The sequence below is a fragment of the Jaculus jaculus genome, chromosome 5 (assembly GCF_020740685.1).
Source record: "Jaculus jaculus isolate mJacJac1 chromosome 5, mJacJac1.mat.Y.cur, whole genome shotgun sequence".
Classification (NCBI taxonomy): Eukaryota; Metazoa; Chordata; class Mammalia; order Rodentia; family Dipodidae; genus Jaculus; species Jaculus jaculus.
This window is the reverse complement of record NC_059106.1, coordinates 173,142,606-173,148,605: the sequence shown is the minus strand read 5'-3', so window position 1 is coordinate 173,148,605 and position 6,000 is coordinate 173,142,606.

Genomic DNA, 6,000 nt, shown 5'->3' with positions numbered 1-6,000 from the left:
TCCTCATCCCCCATGGTAGGTGTGCAGTGTCACACTTGAAAGGCTGAACCTGGGAGGCTTCTTGCTCAGAAGCCTGGGTTAGGCTATGGGTGACACTAGAGGAACCAAAGCATGGTGTCGTGTGGAGCAGGACAGCTGGAGTGGACCGCCATGTCCTGAGCACCTTGGTGGATGGGATGCCACTCTGGCAAGAGGCCCAGCTCATGCTCCTTTGCTAGAGCCACGCTATTGTCCAGTGGACAGACATCCCTGACATTACATCCTCCTGTGTTATTATATAACAACCGGAGGTTAAAACGGCGAGTGTCCTTGTTCTCCTGCAAAGTGGCTGAAGAGGGATGACGGGAGAGGGAGAGCAATGGACCTCCGTCCCCCAAGGGCATCTGCCTAGCTCAATTCCATTTTGAACGCAGGTTGTCAATGAGAACACATTAAATATAAAAACTAACCTGTCTGTGGAGAAATCACTTGTAAAAACCATTTATTATTTTTGAAAAAATAAACCTAAGTTGAATTGATAAAGGCTAGGAGTCTCTAGGAAGCTCTATTTCCAGCTGGTACATTTCACTTCTGAATGCTTGAATTCTTTTGTAAGTTCATAATGTTGAGGTTTTATTTTAATTAGGATGTATCAGGTATGAGGAGGGCACAAAAGGAGTATGTTCGCCAGGGTTCCCTTGAGGAACAGAACCAATCTAATGAATATGTTATGAAAATTTTATTATATTGGCTTACCTGGTACAGTCCGACAATGGCTGTCTGCAGGCTGCAGAGTCAGAGCGTCATCAGTCCCTGTCTAGCAGCGAAGGGTTCTGGGGAGCTGCTGGTCTTCAGGACGTTTTGGAAGGCTGATGAATCTGGGTTCTGTCTGTGAAGGACGGTGACAGCAGGGGAGATAGCTTTGCACCCCAGAGAGACGAAAAGCTCCGTGTTCTCTTGCAGCTTCTTTACATGTGCTCCATTGCCAGAAGGGCCAGTCTTCTGGGGGAAAGTCTTCCTTCTCCACCAGTCCTTCCGATAGCACCTTCACAGACCTGCTTGAAAAGTGTGCCTCTTGCTTGATTCCTCGTCTGACCAAGTTCATAGTAGACTTTGACCCTCACAGTGCATTCCCATTTTGAGCAGTACTGACCGAGCCCTCAGTCTCCACGGTGGCTTTTCCTTGATCCTACAGAACGGTGTCTCAGACCCCTAGTTGATGCTCAAGGCTTTAATTTTTATTTTTAGAGAGAACGTGCCAAAGAGACGGAGAGAGAACTGGTGCACCAGGGCTCCAGCCACTGCAATTGAACTCCAGATGCTTGTGGCACATAGTGGGCACGTGCCATCTTGTGCTTGTCTTGCCTTTGTGTGTCTGGCTTGCATCAGATCTGGAGATTAGAACATGGGTCCTTAGGCTTCACAGGCAAGTGCCTTAACTGCTAAGCCATCTCTCCATCCCCAAAAAGACTTTTCATATTTTCCTATAGTCATTCCTCAGCATATAAGTACATTGCAAAACATGGCATTGGGTATAGCAAGGAAGGAGTGAACTAATATACAATCTAAAAAACAACAATAACAACAACAACAAGAAAAAAACAATAAAAAACAGGGCAAACATCAAGCTCCGTAGATCCAAGACAGACATCTCTAATCAGTGACAAGTCTCTGCAGTTCCAATTCTGCCCCTCCAGTTAGGCTTCTCACAGCCTGGGGAAAAATTCATCTCAGGCCAGCAGCTGTCCTTGGCAGCCATCCCCTTGTCCTAACATCTCAACTGAGTCTCCACTGCAACCCATGGTTCATCCTTATGGCTTCATTGGGTCTCCATTCAAGGACTTCCAACAACCTTGCCTCACATTGTCCATGGCCATTTCCAAAACACAAAACTGCATTGCAAATCCACTGACCCTCTCTCTTTTGAACACATAGTCAAAGCAAACCTAAGTGCAAAGAACACGGCCAGTGGGATCGTTATACCAGATCTAAAAATATATTGCAGAGCCATAGTGATGAAGACAGAATGGCACTTGTGTAAAAACAGACACACACACTAATGGAGTAGAGGGTTCAAAATAAACCCACACAGCAATAGCTAATTTTCAACAGAAGCATTAAAAACATACATTGGGGCAAAAAAAAAAAAAGACAGAAAAAACCCTGTTCAACAAGTGGTGCTGAAAAAAACTGGATATCCACGTGCAGCATAACATTGGATCTGCATTTCTTACCCTACATAAAGAGCAATCCAAAATAGAACAAAGATCTTAGTTTAAAACCAGAAATGTTTATACTACTAGGGGAAGACATGGAGAATGCACTCTAAGTTATAGGTATAAGTGAGAACTTTCAGAACAGGACTCCATCAGCACAGGAAATAGTCCCAAGAATCAACAAACGGTACAACATGAAATTAAAAACCTTCTGTACAGCAAAGGAAACTAATAAAGCAAACACCAAGCCGTTAGAATGGGAGAAAATCTTAGCCAATTATTCCTCAGACAGGAGGTTGATATCTAGAATATGCAAAGAACTGAAAAATTAAATACCAGAAGTCAAAACTGCCAATGAATAAATAGACTCATGAAATGAACAGACAGTTCTCAAATGAAGAAACAAATGGCCGTCAGGTATTTTTAAAAATGTTCAACATTCTTACCCAACAGGGAAATGCAAATTAGAACACTTTGAGTCAGAATGGCTTTCATCAAGAAAACTAATGACAACAAATGCTGGTGAGATTGTGAGGGAAAAGTCTTTATTCACTGTGGTTGGGAGTGTAAACAGGTGCCACTGCTACGGAAATCAGTATGGAGGTTCCTCAAAAAGCCAAAAATCAAACGACAGCTGGACATGGAATGCCACTCCTGAGCATGCGCTGGAGGGACTCGATACCCTGCCACAGAGGCACTTGCCCATCCTTGTTCGCTGCTGCTCTATTCCCAATAGCGAGGCAATGGAATCAGCCCAAGCGCGCATCAGCTGATGACTGGGTAAGGAGAACGTGCACCTCTACACAATGGAGTTTGACCGAGTTATAAAGAAGACTGAAGTTATGAAATTTGCAGGAAAATGGGTGGAATTGGAAAAAATTATACTATGTAAGGTAACCCAGACCTAGAACAACAAAGAAGACAAAATCGCTCGTGGATCCTAACTTTGCATTTGTATTTGTCGATAAGAGGGTTCAGTATCCAGATTAGGACAGGTGGCTAGGAAGGAGACCACGGGGAGGACAAAGTGATGAGAAAGGGGGGGACAAAGTGATGAGAAAGGGGGAAGGGGACAAAAGGATGAGAAAGGAAAGGGGGAGACAAAGTGATGAGAAGGGGGAAGGGGACAAAGTGATGAGAAGGGGGGAGGGGACAAAAGGCAACATGAAAGGGGAAAGGAGACCATGGCAGGCGAAGGGAACAAGGAGAGATAGGAATGGGATGAGGGATAAGGTGGAGCAAAGGAAAAGTATGTTCTGGGCTGGAGAGATGGTTTAGCAGTTAATGCACTTGCCTGCAAAGCCAAAGGACCCCAGTTCAATTCTCAAGACCCACATAAGCCAGATGCCTAAGGGGGTGCATGTGACTGGAGTTCGTTTGCAGTGGCTGGAGGCCCTGGCGTGCCCATTCTCTTTTTCTGCCTTTCTCTCTCTCAAATAAATAAATATATAAAATTTTAAAAAATGTTCTGAGGAAACCTGTTTTTTATATGCTATTAAAAATGTATTTATCAAACCCTCCAAGGCTCAGGAACCACTGGGGAGGAGGTGACAGAAGAATATAAGAGCCAAAGAAAAGGGATGATTGCTTACAATGCTCTCTTCCAGACACAATGTGGTCTTGATATTCGTGACCTCACAGTGGCTGATGCTACCTGCACAAGACCCACATAATAGGAGAAAAAAAGTGATGACATCAAAATAGAAAAGGCAATAGTTGGAAAGAAGGGATTCAGTGGAGGGGATTTGGAAGGGAGGAAAGGGGATGGTGGGAGGGAATTTATGACAGATTTTCTATATTTATGAAAGTTGTCAGAAAGTTTTAAAGAAATTAGAAAAGGGGTCATAAGTGGTGAAAATGTGAAAGGCCATGCTCTATGATTAGACTTCTCTAAGAAGAGAAATTAAAATGATATTTTGCCAGGTGTCAAAGATGGAAACAGTATATGCAAAGGACCTAATGCTCCTCATTTACATAAGGACATCTCATTATAACTCTTCTCTGAGCTCACAGTGCTTCTTTTTTGAGGCTTTTCCTGACCACACCGTTCTGCATTGTCCTTTCCTCTTGGAAAATGCAAGATTTTCGGACTCATTCCATCATCAGGCAGTTGTTGTTTTTCTTTTCACATGCCTGTGACCTGCGCGGGATTTCCCGAGCAAGCCTGGGTTAGGCCTATGCTTGGAGCCCAGCATGTGGGGCCATTCGTTATCTCACTTCACAGAGGGCAACCAGAGGCTCAGGGAAGTTGAGGAGGTTTGCTAGGGCTGCAGAGCCACTGAGAGATGATCCCTGGGGTTCTGATGCAGGCTGCCCACTGTTCTGTTACTTTAAACTAGAAAATCAGAGTGAACCTTATAGCTGGTTACAGCTTCCAGGCTGCCCTTAGAGGAGGAGGCACTCGGTGTGTTCCTGATAATTTGATGGACCAGTATGCAATTTGGCTGTCTTTCTAAATGTCATTCTAAGTGCCTCAAGGCTGTGATTTTCTTGATGGTGGTGAAGATCTGGCCTGGTGTATTTTGAGGGACCTTAAAAACATATTTGCAACATCTTCATAAATATACATACAATGTGTTCTTGTGCTGAACTCTGTGAATTGAAAAGAAAAAGGTTCTCATTTCTTTCCCCACCCTGGACTGATGGTCACTACGTTCAGCAAAGGGATGTTGGAAACAGTGTATTATCCATGTTGATTTTGTCACAGAAGAGACTTTCTCATGATGCAGAACCAGCTAATTGGTCTGTCAATGGCTTTCTTTGGTGAGGTGAGTCAGTCTTTCCTTGTTGACAAGGTGAAGCTCAGTGCAGCTCCAGGGGAGCTGATATTCTGTCACCGCCCCTCCCCACACAAGATGCCATTAAAGCTATTGATGGCTTACTGGGAGCTGGAATGAAATTGAATTGGTTTAGTGAGCGGCCAGCTGGGCAGACTCCAGGAAGCTTTCCTGGACTTGCATCTTCATAGTTGTGTGCATGCGTGTGTTTAACAAAGGCAACTTGTGATTTCCCGATGCTGTAGCCAGAGCACCAGAACTCCCCTGAAACTGAGCTCACTGAGAAGTGGGCCCGTTCTATTTCTTGGAGGCGTACTATGCACCCGAGAGCATTTGGATGGCTGGGATATAGCTGTGGCAGAAGTAGACCAAAACCTTTGCCCACCTGAAGCTGTTTTGCAAATAACTTTTTAATACACAAAAATTTCCCAATTCATGTAACAGAAGAAAAAACAAAACATTCATTCAACTTTGATAATTATTACTGTGTTATTATTTTTCATATATCTTTCCCACCTAACATTCAGTGCTAACGGGGCACATTAAAGGAGGTTTCAGGCATGACACATTTTATCATACATACTTCTCTATGACTCACCAACAGATAAATATTTTTGCATCTGGCCTACATGGGTCCTGAGGAACTGAACCTGGGTCCTTCAGCTTTGTAGGCAAGTGCCTTAACTTCTAAGCCACTTCTCCAGCCCATGATAAAGATTTTTAATAAAAATATAACTGCAATGCCATTATAATAGCTAACAAATATAATAGCTAACAAAAGTAGTAAAAAAAAAATCCCCCCAGTGGTCGTAAGGAGGTGCTTTAACCTTTTTTTCTTTTTGAAATGGTGTTGTGGTTTGAGTGTCAAATATTCCTCATAACGTCATATGCTTGAATAGTTGGTTCCCAGCTGGGGTACTGGAACTATTCGGGAATGCTGTGGAACCTTTAAAAGGTGCAGCCTTACTGGAGGGGATGGGACACTGGGGAGAGCCTTCAGGTTGGATGACTCCTTGCCATTTCTGGTT